General features: G+C 37.8%; 1 protein-coding gene across 2 annotated transcripts in view; it reads left to right on the forward strand.

The window, feature by feature from the left end:
• Positions 1 to 16,843, forward strand: part of RARB (retinoic acid receptor beta) — a 571,444-nt gene that overhangs the window by 20,336 nt on the left and 534,265 nt on the right. The window contains exons 2-3 of one of the 2 annotated variants that reach the window (XM_081159689.1): positions 732 to 866; positions 5,077 to 5,155. The gene's annotated coding sequence lies outside the window, so the exon portion shown is untranslated. The remainder of the gene's footprint in view (positions 1 to 731; positions 867 to 5,076; positions 5,156 to 16,843) is intronic. The other variant, XM_081159688.1, reaches the window with a different exon arrangement.

Genomic DNA, 16,843 nt, shown 5'->3' on the forward strand with positions numbered 1-16,843 from the left:
TGATTATGTCTCAGGCATATAGACTTTAGCTTTGGTATACTTTACCTTCCCCCCAACATTTTATTGTGAAATATTTCAAATATACAGAGAGGTTAAAAGAATTTTACAGTGCATATCCACATAGCCACCACCCATATTCTACAATTAACATTTTATTATCCTTGCTTTACCTATCGATAGATACTTATCTCTTTACCTATTCATCAATCCATCTTTTTTTTTTTTTGATGCATTTCAAGGTAAATTGAAGATATCAGGGTATGCATAACATTAACTAGACTTCTGTTTTTATTTTATTATTGATGACAATATTACAGATGTCGCCCATTTCCCTCCCTTTAGCCCCCCTCTACCCTGCTCCCACCCCACTCCAGGCCTTCACCACATTATTTTTTGGTGTGACTTTTTAGTTTGTTTGGGTAACAGTTTCCTTATCTATAAAATTATAGGGTTGAAAAATGCCCGTTATCCCTTGAGCTGAAATTTCTGTGGTTTTGTTAGTCTTTAATCCCTGGTTAGTTTAGACGGGATTAGACTGTGGGACAAGTTAAGAATAACCTATAAATTTTGAACCTTAGACCAGGAAAGTTTTACTAGACCACAGCCACACCCACTTATTTATAAAGTTTCTGAGTACTTTCATGCTATCTCAGTGGAGCTGAGTAGTTGCTAGAGACCATATGGCCTGCAAAGCCCAAAATGTTTAATGTTTATTATCTGGACATTTACAGAATAAATTTGCTGATCCCTGCTCTAACGAAATAAAAATAGACCTGGAGGAATCTGGAAATCAGAAGAAGAAGAATTTTAAAAATATTGCTAGAGTTGGCAGAGGAGGAGGGGACATTCCAATAGAGATTTCAAATGTAAGTGTGCCTCTAAGACTCCTTTCTCTAGGTGTGGTTTGTTTGTTTTTTCTTTAATTGGATAAGGGATAAACTATAGTGATTCAAGGTATATCTCTCAGCTTTTGCTAAAGTATGCTGTAACAAACTGACCTCAAATGTCTGTAGATTTCAACAGCACGTCTACTTTCCCTCCCTAGGTCGCCTTAGATTCTGCCCTGTGTTGTCTGCTCTCTGGACTCAAGCTGACAGTGCCTCCTCCATCTGGGTCATTGCCAGTCTTGTGATGAGAGAGAAAGGCTGGAGGGGGGGGCAAGGCATCAACTGACTCTTAAAACTTCTACTTAAAAATGACCCTTACCACCTTTGCTTATATTTCATTGGACAAAGCAAGTCATATAAGCAAATCTGAGTTTAACAGGATGGGTCTGTTTAATACTCCTGCTGGGAGAGGAAGCAGACAAACGTGAACAATAGTGCACCCTTCCTCACAGGGTGACAAGGTCAGGAGAGTTTTGTTGTTGAAGAGAGTGGCTTTCTTATGTTTGGAGGCAGAGAGAAGAAACCTATGAAGGCAAGAGGAAGTGCTTTCTGAACGATACATGTTCCTGCTCTTATTCCTGGTGAGGGCAGATTTTCAGCTGGGTAATGTGAGGTTCTGGGTCTGGGGGTTAGACATGGAGTCCATACCAGCTCAAGCTGAGGATCTAGCTAAAGTTAAGAATCGCCTGGGCAGATTGTTAAAATCTGATTCTGATCAGTTGGTCAGGGTCGAGGTGTGAAATTCTGTATTTCTAGCAGGTTCCTAGGGGATGCTGATGTTGTTGCCTGTCTGTGGACTATACTTTAAGTAGCAACAATCTACCTCACCACATAGTCTAAAATAAAACAGAGAAACAGGTATTCATTAGCAAAACATCTAGGTCAGCCAGGTAAATATTGAATCCAAAGGGAATAAAGGTACCAGTTCTTAAATGCTGAGCATTTCTAGTCAGTGTTCAGAGAGCATCTCCAAGACAGAAAAGAACAAGTCTTTGAGAGAGCAGGGTGTCCTTTTGAATGACAGTGAACAGATCAGATAGAGTTGGAGTCATGAGTGGTGGTAGGAGAGTGGGTAGAACAAGAGGTATGGACAGAGACGAGTAAGGTACCGATTTTGAGCTGGAGCAGTTGCATCCACTGATATCAGCCACCACCACTCTGCCAGCAGCATATTTGTAATGGAATGTGAGCCAGATGAAACATCAATACTTTTCGATCGCAGACGAGATGCCAGAAACCAGCAATAAATGTGTTTTGAGCACTCAAACATGAACAGCAGTTGTCAGGATTCACATCTTTAGACAGTAGCAAATGACTCAGTACAGTTAATAAAAACCATTCAGCAATTTCATGGCTATGAAGCATGTTTCTTTTGAGTTTTGATTGTCATAAATATCTTGCTAGTTAAATCTTCAATCAAAACTACAACTGTGGGATTTGTCATTTGAAGAGAAAATTTCAAGGTGAAATTATTTTCTAGAACTTCTAAAACTCTTCATTTTGTCAGTACAGTTTCTTCAAAAAAATAATCTGTAGTTTTTTGAAACAGATGAGTTTACTGTTTGTTGATCCCTCTTTTTGATGACATTAACAGAAGTGCCTTGGCCATGATTAATAAGATGAAACCCATGCTTATGTTTCAAATATGTCTTCACTTCTGCATGAATAACTCTTATATTTAGTTTAGTATCACACACATCTGGCATAGAATTCAGATCCTGCCACCTGCTTGCTGGGATTCCAAGGGCAAATGTTTAACCTTTATGAGCCTCATTTCTTTATTTGTAAACTATGGATGATATGTCATTGTGTTTATGATGGGCTAACAATAATATATTTAAAGAACATTACACAAAGTAGGCCCTCGACAAATGTTAGGTGTATTTTTATATTTGTGGTACAAATTTGAAATCACTCTTATTTCAACGTTTAGAGTGAACCATGTATGGCTATAGTAAAAAAGATAAGCAATAACAAGTGTTGGACAGGATGTGGAGAAACCAGGACCCTCATACATTGCTGGTGGAATTATAAGAGGGAACAGCCACTTTGGAAAAACGTTTGGCATTTTTAAAAAATGTTACACATAGATTTACCATATGATCCAGAAATTCTACTTCTAGGAATCTACCCAAAAGATATGAAAATATGTCCACATAAAGGCTTGTACACAAATGTTCATAGCAGCATTATTCATAATAGTTGAAACAAAACAAATGTCCATGAACTGGTGAATGGGTAAACAAATTATAATATAGCTGTTCAATGAATGCTGTTTTGCAATAAAAAGGAATGAAATACTGATGCATGCTATAGCATGGATGAACCTCAAAATAATATGCTAAGTGAAAGAAGCCAGGCACATAGACCACATATTTTATGATTATATTAATATGGAATTTCCATAAAGGCAAATCTATAGAGATAGAGTAGGTTAGTGTTGACCAGGGCTGGTAGTTGTAACTATAAATGAGCTTGAGGTTTCTCTTTGGGATAATGGAAATGCTCTAGGTAGTGGAGATGGCTGAACAACTATGTAAGTTTGCCAAAAATCATTACATTGTACATTCAAATAGGGGAATTCCATGTAAATTATAAATGTATATGTATATATATGCATATATACATGCAAATTTATATGTGTATATATATGCATATATACACATATAAATTTATATCTGTAAACTATAACTCAATAATGCTGTTTTTTGTAAAGAGGGATTCATGTTTCATTTTTTAAGATTTTAATTATTTCTCTGTAGATTTTTATTATTGTAAAATAAAAACAATCAGTGAAATGCTTTTGCACTTTCTGAAATGTGTTGGATTCTCTAGGCTCCTGTGAATGCTTCAGCTTTTTCATTAAGTAGGGAAGGCTTGGGCTTTTTTTAGGACAGCCCTGAAAACTAATCGCCTGCAGGCACAGACTGGGGATACAACATCTGAAAACAATAGAAAGCCCAGTCAGTAAATGCAAATCAATAACCCTGGCTGATGATTCCACATAAGTAAGAAGAGATCTGTAAGATGGAGTGTCTTCACTTTAGCCATTAAACTTCTCATTCGCCAGTTCTTCATTAAATGCCTGTCTTAAACTGGGCAATTGAATCTAAGGTATCAGACATGTTTGAATTATGGAGATCAACTGCTTCATTGTTGGCCTTGGGCACAGGATAAAAGGAACTGAATTTAATATTCCCCCAGAAAATGATGTCGGGAGAGGTAATTGGCAGCACCTGGAAGATACTCTCATAGAACGGCCGGCCCCAGATATAATGGGAGCACAAGTACATTCAAGAAGACACGCAGAGTCCCACTGTGTTAAATGGCTGGGGACCTTGCTTGGCAGGTGGTTGTAGGACCATGTAGTTCCATCATAAATAAATAAAAAAATGCAGAGATTTGCATTTGACTGTTTCTTTGGAGGGATCTTACTGTGAAGATGTAATCTGAGCATTCCCACCCTCCTCCCCTAGGCAGATAGGGGCATCTGGGCTAATCCAGAGAGGAGTTATTTAGCTTCCCTGCCAGGCAGAAATTAAGAAAACCAAATTATGTTCTCCGAATAAAAGACAATTTGGAAGATGAGGATTTATTTTTTGAGGGAAAGCTAGGATTAAAGCCCTCGACATATTTCCTTAAGATGGGCAAGGCAATATAATGAGAAGTATTTCTCAGTAGACCCTAGGACTTATTTTATCACGTAAAAAATGAAGAACCCAAGAAGATCACAAGATGTGTCCTTGTTTTTTTTCAATCTTCATTGGTTTGGATTTTAGCAGAACTCCTATTGAATCTGCTTTCAATTTGCTATCGAGTCAAAGACCTATCATGGTAGATGCACCATTACAATCACTGTCCATCAACTTTGAGAGTTCTTTTGCACAGTAAAGTACCAAGCTCACACCTGAGCCCAGTTAATGCAAAGCTTAGCACAGACAGGCTTTATGCACTCACTTGGTTTCCTCTCAACGATCGCAACTTCAGTGGAGATGTTCCAGGTTGGATCAAGATTTAGCAAAGGAGCTTGGTGTTTCCTCCTCATTGTGAAAAGAAAAAAACACGTCACATCATGGAAAGGAGGTGTCATGAGGCCAGGCAAAGACTCTAAATAATCAAATGTATTTTACATTTATTTTTCTGCATCGTGCTATTTAAGACTGCTAAATGAAGATTATTTTTATTGCAGGGTCCTGACTATCACCGTAAAGAGACTGTCACCCATCCTTCTCATCTAGACACTTGTTCTCAGGACCTACAGACAGGAGGTATGTTCAGATTTACCCCATTTAAGCTCCTAATACTCTTGTTAGCAGCCGTGTTGAGTGATTCCCTTTGTAACTGGCCTTATCTGGGTTTTGGAATATGTATTCCAGTTGGTTTGAACCATGACAATAGTTTCTTGGCAGGAAGAACTCAGAGAAAAGATAATTGATGTTGCCGTCCTATTTCCTATTGAAGTATCTCCTGAAACAAGGTTCTGGGGGTTGGACAGTTTGCCTGTTTGGGGTGGAACGTGAGTTACTACAGATAAAGTGAGGTTGAGTATCGAGGGGTGGAATTTTGTCTTAGAGCCTCGTGGTGTAAGAAAAAGTCTGTCTTTCAACTCTCATACAGTTTTAGTAAATACACATTAGAATGACCTTGCCATGCTGTTATTGTACTCACGTGGAAGTTAAACAGAAAACTCTAAAGCAGCTCTCTCACTTGGGAGGATTTTGGTCTCAAATTGCTGTATTCTGGCAACTCTAAGTGGGATTTAGAATTCTAAATCTTTCTAGGTTAGCATGTCCTACAAAATTCTAAATTCAGCTGATATCAGTGTGCTTTGCTAAATCATTAAGGGTTCCCAGGGTGAAATATGCAAAGATATTAAAATCTAAAACATGTGCTTTATATGCTCTGTGTTGGGGGTGGGGGATTTAGGAGTTTATATCAGATGTTTGAAAACTTTTCCAGAAAGTAAATATCCAGAAAGTAAATACTGTAGGCCATATGGTTTCTGTCACAGTTACTCAATTCTGCCATTATAGAAGTAAAGCTGCCCTCAACAAAATGTAATGAAGTGAGTATGGTGTGCCCACTAAGGCTTTATTTACGGATACTGAAAGCTGAAGTCTACATTTTCAGGTGTCATGATATTTTTCCCCCAGATAAAGGCTGGAATTTAAAAAAAAAAAATTGCTGGATTTGTCCCGCAGGTTGTGGTTTGCTAGCCTCTGAACTGGATCAATAAAAGCAGGCAAGTTGTCCTGTGAATCTCTGCTTAGCTTGTATGCCTTAACACTACAGAGACCTTATGTCTCCCTCACGGTACAGTAATGGTTTCCCAAAGAGAACTGGGCCCAAGTCAAGAGAGTCAGTGCCTCAAGGCTCAGAAAACGTATCTTCAGCTGTGCGTTATGGGAGAAGAAAGGAGTGTGACCTATGGAACACACCAGGGGCATTTTGGGCTTTGATGCTGTGGGACCTAGGAACACACCTCTTGCATCAGGGCCACTCCACCTTCCCAGCCTGTGGCCTTTCACCTGCTTCCATCTTCTCTTAGCCTTCTTTTTGCTCTTTAACAAGTTAGCAGGACTTAAGGGAGTTGGAAGTTTGGCAGCTGCTTTTCAACACGTCATATGGCAAAAGGTTTCTTTATGTTTTGTTTATTGCTTTTCTGTGATTAAAAGGTTTTATTTCAAACACTTGGTAAGGGTTGTTTGGACATAGGTATACATCAATGTAGGCAAGTTCAAGTATAAGAAGTTGTGTTCTAAAGATAGTTGTCAACTGAACGGTTAAAGATGTAAGTGAATGTGTCACAATTAGCACTATTTCACAACTTCGAAAAATACGGCTGAATATAAGAGAAAGGAAAAGAACTGTTTCTGGGGGCTTACATTGCCCATAGGGTTGGGGGTTTTATGTGCATGATTTTTTTGCACTCTGGTTATGGATTTGTATTTATCTATTAATAGGACTCCATCAGTCATCAAGTGTTTATTGAGTGATACTAAAGAGATAACTGATTAAAAAGTATCAGGCAGATAATTACAACTGTATGGCTTTTCATCTTTCACGTGATGAAATGAATGTCCACAGAGATCAGATGCCTTATCCAAGATTACCCAGCTAGGAAGTACTGCACTTGAGATAGAAAACAGATCTCCTTTTTGCATTATATTGTGCCATACCTGTGTTTGCTGCCCTTGAGCAGCTTATGTGTCAAACCAAATATAATTGTGAACTAAAGAGTAGAATGTAAATTCCAAGGGTGGTCATTCAGCTGCATAGACACTCGTGAAAACTGGAGTTACCAGAGAAAAATATTGGACTGCAGTGAAGTTGAGGCAAACTTTGAAGTGCAGAGGGGTTGGGTAGGAACAAAATAACACGGTGGAAGGAAGAACTTGGGGACAGGCACAGAAGCAGGGTAGCCTGAAAGGAGAAGAGCCTGGTGAACATGGAGGGGCCATGGTAAGGGAAAAGGAGGGAGGTTGATTGATGGGGTGATGGCAGCCACACGCTCTCTGAATCAGGGCCTCCTTTTGGGAGAAGGCTCATCTAACTGGAGCTGTGAATAAATGGCTTATAAAGAGAGCCGTCCTAACAGAGCTTTACAAGGGTTCCACCCAAGATTTTGGTCATTTAACTTCATGGATGAACCAACCAAGGGAGCTAACCAGCCACAGATGTTTTGTTTATAACCGAGGAGTTCATGTGAGCTTGGCGATGACATTTCCCTGTCTATAAAATGCTGATAGTTAAACAGTGATGCCGTGTGAAGCACTTGGAAATCTCCATCTTGAGAGGCAGTTCTTAAGTGTAATGGTTTAATGGTCATTTAGCATGATGGGCCTTCAGAGGGTAATATCATTTGCCTGCCAGTTAAAATGAACACTTCTCCGTGGGAAGTCAAAGATCATGTCAGCGTAACGTGGGTTAGGTGAAGGAGAACATCAAGAAGTGGATGCCAAAACAGAGAACAGGGAGTTAAACCTCTTGTATGTCCCGCCCGTCCATAAATGTGGTGTCATTAGAGACCACCACCAATTCCACTAACTGGGGGGAGGGGGGGGTATACTCTGAATTGGTGAAAAGCTTGACTTATTTTTTTAAAGACTGCTGCTGTATTATTTTCTCCACTTTTCTCATGTCCCCAACATAAAACCTTGCTAATCTTATTTGATAGCCTTACCGCTTATTTTGTTGATAAAGTTGAAGTTACCAAAAAATAAAGAAGCTGAACTTCTTGCTCAACCTGAAGCTTCCATGTTCCCCCTCTTCCTGCTGGTGTGGGGGGAAGGGATGTGCCTACTCATGCTTAAGGCTAGTCCCACACCCTAGGCTCTTGGTGCCACCCTTTCCCAATTCCTCGGGGACCTCAACCCTTCAAGTGTCCCCCCTTTCTCCTAGTCTCTTCCATCTGTCTCTGCTCCTGGATTTTATTTTTGTTTTCTCTTACTTAGAAAAGTAGAAATGTTTTATCAACTTCTCCCCTCTCCTCTGACTGCTGCCATTTAAAGGTATTCATTTCACCCAGACACTTAGCTGTGAGTACGTACGCAGTCACCCGTAGTGTCCTGACTGCAGGCAGGATGGCCACTACTCAGTGCTCATAATACTGTAGGGGCCAGAATCGACCACAGTCACATTCTGTCCTGATCCATTAGACAAAAAGTATGGAGCAGATGAATCCCTCGCCAAACATTTCAGCTTTCTAAAATGCATACACATTAATGTGTTCCCTCTTCTAAATTAGAATTATACTGTAAGTAGACAGTTCTCTAAGCAACATGTTTCCTGTCATTAACTATTCTTTGAAATTGTGATTTAAAAAAAAGGTTTGTGTATAGTCTATTATATAGATGTATGGTAGCATATATGACCATTTCTTTTTGTAGACATTAAACTATTTCAAATTGTTGTATTTCATAAGTATACAACAAATAGAATCGTATTTGTGTTTATACTGATTGTTCCTTTAGGATGGCTTTTTAGAGATGGAACCACTAGGTCTCTAAGTCAAAAAGGGAGTTTCATTCATACAGACAAAATACTTTTCAGATAAGGTAGACACATGGACACTGCTCTCAGGGTATAAGAAAGTGACTCGTTTTATGGCTCTGTTGCCAGTATGAAGTCTTATAATTTTTAAAAATGCCATTGGCAAGCCATTATCATGTGTGTCTCTATCTGGTTTCTCTATTTGGTTCCATAGATTTCTCTGTCGATTCATTATTTACTAAAACTTTATAAGCGTTAATAATTCAGTCGGTCTTCCTGATTACTCTTCTTGTCGTCTCCAGCACACTCCTTTTCTCACTTGAAAACTGGAATCAAGTTTGACTTATAGTTATAGTTCAGGGAGAATTGTCATCGCTGCAGTATTGAAATTCCAGTCCAGAATAGATTTGCCTTTTTCATTTTGGGGTTGCCCACCTATTATTTTCTTTTCTTTGAATCTGGTGACTTTACAAAAATATGCTCTAGTGTTGGCTATTTATTCTCTACCCCCCGCCCCCACCCCAACATCCACTATTCCCTTTTCATTTGTTGGTGCAGGCCTCTCTTTATTTCAGAAAAAAATTCTTTGAATATTTGTTTCTGTTCCTCCTTTTATTAAGAATAGACTGTATGCATTTCCTGTATAACCTTGATCTGACTTAGGCATCAGTAATCTTTTTCTCCATTTAAACATCTTAATTTCATTTTGCTCTGTTTTTCAAGTTACTGACCATTTTTTACCATGCTTGTCTGGTTGATTTAGTGTGATTTCATTTCTGTAATAGTTTTGTTTTACACTGCCATTCTTTTTTGAGCTAGTCTAGCTAAATTTTCATCTCTTTCTGTTGCCTTTAAAATCTTGCATCCCTTCCTTGTAATCTTGTTTCGTAAGGGTCATTTATTCTTTAATTGCTTTGAAATAATGAAGAATTTTATCTAAGATTTTCATTCTGCTTTGTAGATTAAATTTTCATAGTTTCTTTTTTCATGGCAATTATAGTCATGAAAGAATAGATATAAAAGATATGGAAGAATGTATATAAGAGATAATAAAATCATGAATAAAATACTTGAAAATAGTAGACAGGATAATAAATATAAATATTTAATGAAAAAATAAATTATAAAATATAAAATAATCAGCAATAAAATAATAAATAGTAAAATAATAAGACCAACAAATACAAGAAAAATCAATAAAGTAATTAAATAGTAAAATACATTAATAAAACAAAACTTCCATATCCCATACCCAGTTTAAGAAGCAGAATGTCATCATTACCTTTGAGACTCCTGTGTACCCTTTTACTTCCTCTGTTTCTTTTCCTAATGCAACCTTAGCCCTCTCCTGAGTTTTGTGTTAATTATTGCCTTGTTCATGATTCTGTCATGTGTATGTATGTTGGAATAATATATTGTGTATGAGTATTCTTGTGGTTTTATATATTCACCATCACTTTGTACCACTAAACTTCTTTATTTTTCCACACTTGCTTGGTGTAATAAAATATCTTGTGATCTCAGTTGGCATTGACCTAATTTATCAGTGTGGTTGTGCTTCTTTTCATGTTCAGTGAACATGTTCTGTCTTTTATGAAACATCTGTGATATTTTTCTGTCGATTTCTAGAAGTTCTTAAATATTCTGGAGACTAATTTCTTATTAATGATGTTTTACAAATATAAACTCCCAAACTGAAGCATATCTTATTATCTTTGTGGTATCTTTAGATGAACACAGCTTATTAATTTTGATGCATTGTAATTTTATTTTATAATCTATCTCAAGGAACTAAAAGTACTCTTATTTTCTTATATATATCTTGGTTTTTCCTTTCACATTATTCATTTGGAATTGATTTCTGTCACAGGTGTGAAATAGGGATCTATTTTTTTTCCCCAATATGAAAACCACCTTCTCCCAACACTTTATTTTATCGTCCGTCTAGCCTTATCTCAATAATAAATATCTTTTCCTCCATATATTTGTGTGTGTCTGTCTTTCTGGACTCTTCTTTCTTGTTTATAAATTTACTCTTTGTCAATACTGTTTTATCTAATTCTTGCTTCTACACTAAGTCTTGATGTTTGTTAGGTTAAGGCTCCTACTTTGTACTTCTTTGAGACTGTTTTGGTTTCCCTTTTACTTTGCTTTTCCTAATAATTTTCAGAAGCAGCTTGTCAAGTTACATGAAAAAGTCTGGAGGGAATTGGGTTGAAGCAGCTTTGTCTTTGTGGATCACTCTACGTGCAGATGTACCGCGTGAATATGCTGCTTCTCTCATTTTTTTGATTTCTTAGCATATTTCAAGAATGTTTATATTCTTCGACATGAAAGTGATATAAATTCTGCTTGGCTTATAATAGATACATTATTTTTATTATTTTTAATAACTGCTTTTTAAAGATCACATCTTATGCTTGTTTATAGTATATAAATATAGTTGACTTTTATATCCAGAAAATTTTAGAAACTTATATTGTGTTAAAAATGTGTTTGTAGCTTCTTTGAGATCCTATTATCTGTGGTTCTTGCTCCCCTTTTTCAATCATTTTGCCCTGTATGTTGGAGCAGGTGGGGGAGGGCGGATGAGGGCATGTTGCTGCACTGATTAAAACCTCTAGTACAATTTTTATAAAAAATATGTTTTCATTGGAGTTTTAGAGAGAGAGGGGGGAAGGAAGAGAGAGAGAGAAAGAGAAACATCAATTGGTTGCCTCTCACATGCACCCCGACCAGGATCAAATCCACAACCTGGGCATGTGCTCTGATTAGGAATTGAACCAACTTTTTTCAAGAGTAAGTGGCATTTAAAAGTTATATTGACCTCTAATAATTACAGCCTTTTATGTGCATCAGTTCTTTGATACCCAAGGGTGAAAAATACACATTTACTTGGACGTGTTTGAAACCAGACTTGCAATAATCATACCTTGGTATTTTTTGAGGCCACAAAAATAATACTTCTAAACTCAAAGGAATGGTGGTCTATGAAGCAAACAAACTTTAAAATACTATAAAGTGAAAGACTTGAGAAAGAGGGCAAAGCAGGAAAACAGTTGCTTTGACATTCTAATTATAAATACATTAGACTTGGCGCAAAAAATCATCAAACCATCAGTCTTGACGATGGTTAAGTTAATTCAGTTTTTGAAGTTCAATAATTCATCTGCGGAGTGTCAGCAGCTGGGTCTTGTTAATGGTAAGCCTTTCATTCCTGTTAAATCAATTGTAAATAATAGAACCCCTCAGAGAAAAATGATGAAATAAGCATTGATTTCCAAATTGGGTGTCAGATATAGAGCATTAATAAAACACATTGCAAGCAAACAAGTACCTAATATACCCTGATCACTGAAATAGTAATCAGAGGGGGGGAAAATCAATGATTTTTGTGTACGTTGCTAGTATTTTTACAATTCATTTGTATCTAGGTATCATATCAAATTTCTCACTTTGGACCCTCTGTGGTTATTTGATTCCCATCACCCTCACCAGCAACACCAGGGCTTCTGTACAATATTAGATTCATTTCTCCCTTCCTCCAAATAGGTGACAAGCATCTGGTCACATGGTTTTTTAGTTGCCTGACACCGATGATTTTGTTTTGTTTAATGCAATACAATCATCATTTACAGCAAGTCACATAAAACACTGCAGAAAAATGTAACAGCTCTAATAAAACTTTCAAAGGAAAATAAAGCTCTCTAGCAGGTGTCCATAAAAGTGCTTTATGCCCACAAACTCTATTAAATGTTAATGCCAGTGTCCTGTGACTGCCATGTGTGAAGTCTGGCTGAAAGTAAAACGTGCCTGTGAAGCCGTGATTCTGCAGCAAGAGGCTGGCAGGGCAATAGCATGGCATCTATTAGACTGAGATGTGAAAGCCATTAGGGCCTTTATTGATCGTGCATTTTATGAAGGACTAGTTTGAGGAAAAGTACACGAATTTCTTTTAAAGCCATCCATGGGACAAGGGTGGAAATACCGAGGGCACAACTTTCAAAAGAGCATCACCAAACTTCTCAAAGATACAGAGCACAATGTCTGTCCAAGGATGTTCTCTAAAGATTAAATAGCTGTGACACAGTGATGGTAGATTTGGGCTTGGTTTTTCTGTTTTAGTGCTGTTTCCTCACATCTCATTAATAATTACATCCTGCCTCTTAGTCTATTGTGGTTTCCTTTCTTCTGTAGATTTTTGTTTTGGTGTTGTAATTTGTTAAACTTAAATTCATTGGGGTGACATTGGTTAATAAGATTATATAGGTTCAGGCGCACAATTCTATGATACATCATCTGTATATGGCTTTATGTGCCTGCCAACAAAAGTCAGATTTCTAGTTTTCTTTACAAAATCTTTTCGTGAAGTTATTCAAATAATGTTTGAACTGTTACCAAGTGGTTAAAAATCCTTGAATGGGATGTAATGTCTTTGACCTCAATAAAAGGCTAACTCTTTGTAGGAACCTCATTTTGAAGAACAGACAAAAATGATCAACATTTCTGCAAGTCAGAAATAGAAGCTACCCCTCATCAGAAAAAAAATACAAGCTGAATACTTGATATGAAGCGACTGACTGTCAAATGTAAAACAATATATTCACACCGTAGGGAACCTGGATCTGATATCTTTTTCCCAAACTCACACAGAGACCAACTACTGTGTATTCAAAAGGAGAAAACAGGATGGTTGCAGAACTTAAATTATGCCACGTAAAGACTTTTTGAAGGCTATGGGAAATTTTAGCTGTGAGTAAAGGATGCTCAGACTCAGGCAGTCGACTAGCTGGTCAAGATCCATTATATTAGGATAGCCATTTAATTCATTTTCCAAAGGGGATGCCTTTGAGAATGAAAGGAAGGTTGTATTAACGATTAGGTTGGCACAACAATTATATACAAGGTCTTCACTGAGCAAACAAGTGGTGTGGTCATCTTAGAGAGGAGTTTGACTGCTGGTCTCAAAGGGTTTAAGTAAGATTAATGAGAGAGAGAGAGACGGGGGGGGGGGGGAAGGGAGAGAGGAAAAGGGAGAGGAATTTGTAAGGAACTCTTAGGTGGCTGAAATGGGATGCCTACCTTTGGGAATTTCCAGTTAGTTTCTCAAATACGATTATGAGGCCACTTAACATGGACATTTTAATGGGGATTTGAGCATCAGAATTATGGTTGGATCAAGTGAGCTTTGCTGTTTTTGCAAATCTTGAGAATCTGTGGTTCTAAATTTTAAACGAAGTCTCATGGAGAGCTGTGCATTCTAAATCAAGGTGTTTTAAGGTACATTCATGGACTTGTACTCTAGAACGGGTGCAGTCCAGCATGTCTGTAGTGAATGCAACTCTAAATCACTGACAGCGGAATGAACCTCAGCGTTGGTCAAGAATGTGCTGGGCAGGAGCTTCAGGATCCTAATTGTGGGCAACAGGACCTAATGTTAGGACAGGTAAACTAGAATTGGGTTAAGACACAAAATTAAGGTATAGATTGGAGACCTTGGGACTTGAAGAAACATTTCCTTTGAAGCAGAGTCTGTAATTCCTAGAGTGCTTTTCTACTGGACTTTTGAGAAGACAGTGTTTCAAAGAGCCCATCAGAAATTCTTTACACCAAAGTTGTATCATATGTGCATTTAATTGAAGCTATTTGAGCTATACAGATATATATTAAATAGTGCTATAAAACTGTCCTCCCTATTTGTATGTATTATATACCACCTACTATTTTATATGTTATTCTGTACTTTATAGAGTGAATTAGGGGATTTTCAAAGGTGGATCTTGACTTTGTGATTATAGTCTCATTTGCTGACATAGATCCGAATCCCTATACTAGGATACCTGTGACTTCTATCTATCCAACAATTCCTTTTTTTCCAGGTCAGCTCAAGCCCCATGTTCTCTGTGAACCCTTCCCTGCCAGACATGGCTAAGGCTGGGCAACCCTATCTTAGCACCCGGTGACACTTTTGTCTGAAAGACAAATTTTGGCATTGCAGTATGTCTGGTTTTATTTCCCTCCATTTGTAGCTTGGGTACCTCTGGCCTCTCCAACTAGACTGCACACCCTTTGCTGGGGGCACTGAGTCACTCCTCTCTGAAGTCCTCCAGGATGAGGTGCCGGGCTCACCTGATCCTTAATTGAGAAGACAGGGTTGCTGGAGCCTTGTGATGCCCAGTCCCCAGGTAAACGTATTTGTAGTACATGAAACTTGCTACTCTTAGGGCAGCCTGGACCACAAGGAAAGGCTAGTCTGTAAAAGGCAATGATACAAAGGAGACATTCTGTTTTAGTTTCAGGCTGCTTTCCTATATCAAGCTTCAGTGTCCATGATGTACTGAGCATGTGCTCAAAAAAGGTTTCTAATTATTCTTTAAATGTTCTCTCGTCCTTTGGGAATTTTGAACACAAAGTGGCTGACTTTATAGTTATGGATTCACATTTGAGATTCACATTTTACATAAGATACTGTATTAATATTTGAAAAGTATTCTCTCCATTAGAACCATAGATTTCTACTTCTCTAATACCTGCTGTTTTGAATTAATGCCACAGAGGCATGAAAATCGGTGCATTCTGATCACCTGCAGATTTAGGTTTCATAAGTAAGGACCATCAATTACAAAATAGTCTGTGCATAGAGGAATTGCAAAAGGATTTAAAGTCAGATGTCTTCTGTTAACTGGTGCACATGAGAAAAAATGATGTATGGTGTAAACTTTCTGGGGGCCAGGTGAAGAGACAAAAGGGTAATTCTAATACAATGGAAACTATTTTTTTTTCAGGCTTTTATCACAATGTTAGATTTATATCTGTGATATATTACAAAGTAAATTTTGGCTGAGGTCCATTTATTATAGCACATTTCTGCAATGTATTAACCCTGGGAAGTTCTTCAGGAAAGTTCACATGGAAGCTCATTTCTTTAAGTCCCCATGCCCCTTAGCATTAGGATTAGTAACTGGACCTTCTTTGAAGCCTAGAACTACTTATGAGAGAATATTGTGTGATATTTATTAAATGGCTGGTAAATGCTTTACTAAGAGACATAGCAGCAAATGAACAATAGATTGTCACTTATTGTAAGGAAAGAATATGACAGGCAGCCCAACTTCTGGAATAATCTAGCACCTTGCACAGTTGTACTTCTAGAAATGATGCTCAGTATTACAGTTGCCTGTACATTAAGATCTCTTAAAGATTATTTTTTCTTTCAATCATTTTTTAATGGCATATTCCTGTTCCTGGCCACTTGGGAGGAAGACACCATTGACCTGTAGCAACTCTGGCAACCTTTAGTTTTGCCATTGGTGGTATGACCTTGGCATTGCACTCTTGGCCAGCAAGAGGAGGAAGCTGACAGCCTCTGGGTAGAGGCAGTGCAGTGGGGATTGAAGCAGCAGAGCCCCAAAGGGTTTTATCTGGATCTTGGCCCATATGTGCTGTGTGACTGGCTGATCCTTCAGCATGGTTTGAGTGCCCATGGCATACATGGTGAATACTGTTATGATTACATGACACTCAGTGACTAAATTACCAAGGGTCTTCATTCTGGGAAAAAGAAACTCACCTTTGTTGCATGGAAATACTGGAATAGCCAGATATGACCCTTTTCATACATCCCGAAACTTGAAAGATGGGCTGTTCTACATAAAATATGAAATCGTTTTTTAAAAGCATAACAATAACAAGGATACAGGTAATAGTAAATACTTGGGTGGCACTTGGTACATGCTAAGCTAAAATATTTCACATATATCAATTTGTTAGACACTCACCATAACCCTATGAGAACTGAGGCTAGAAAAGTACAGCAACTTACACAGGTAATAATGGTGATGGTGGATTTTTAACCCAGGTAATCACAACTTTTTTTTTTTTTTAACAACCATGCATAGAGGTTAAAAGCTAAGGCTCTGTAATCAGCCAAAGCTGGGTTGAAGTGCCAACAATCCTGGTACTTG

The sequence above is a fragment of the Miniopterus schreibersii genome, assembly GCF_964146895.1.
Source record: "Miniopterus schreibersii genome assembly, chromosome: 15".
In the NCBI taxonomy this organism is placed as follows: Eukaryota; Metazoa; Chordata; class Mammalia; order Chiroptera; family Miniopteridae; genus Miniopterus; species Miniopterus schreibersii.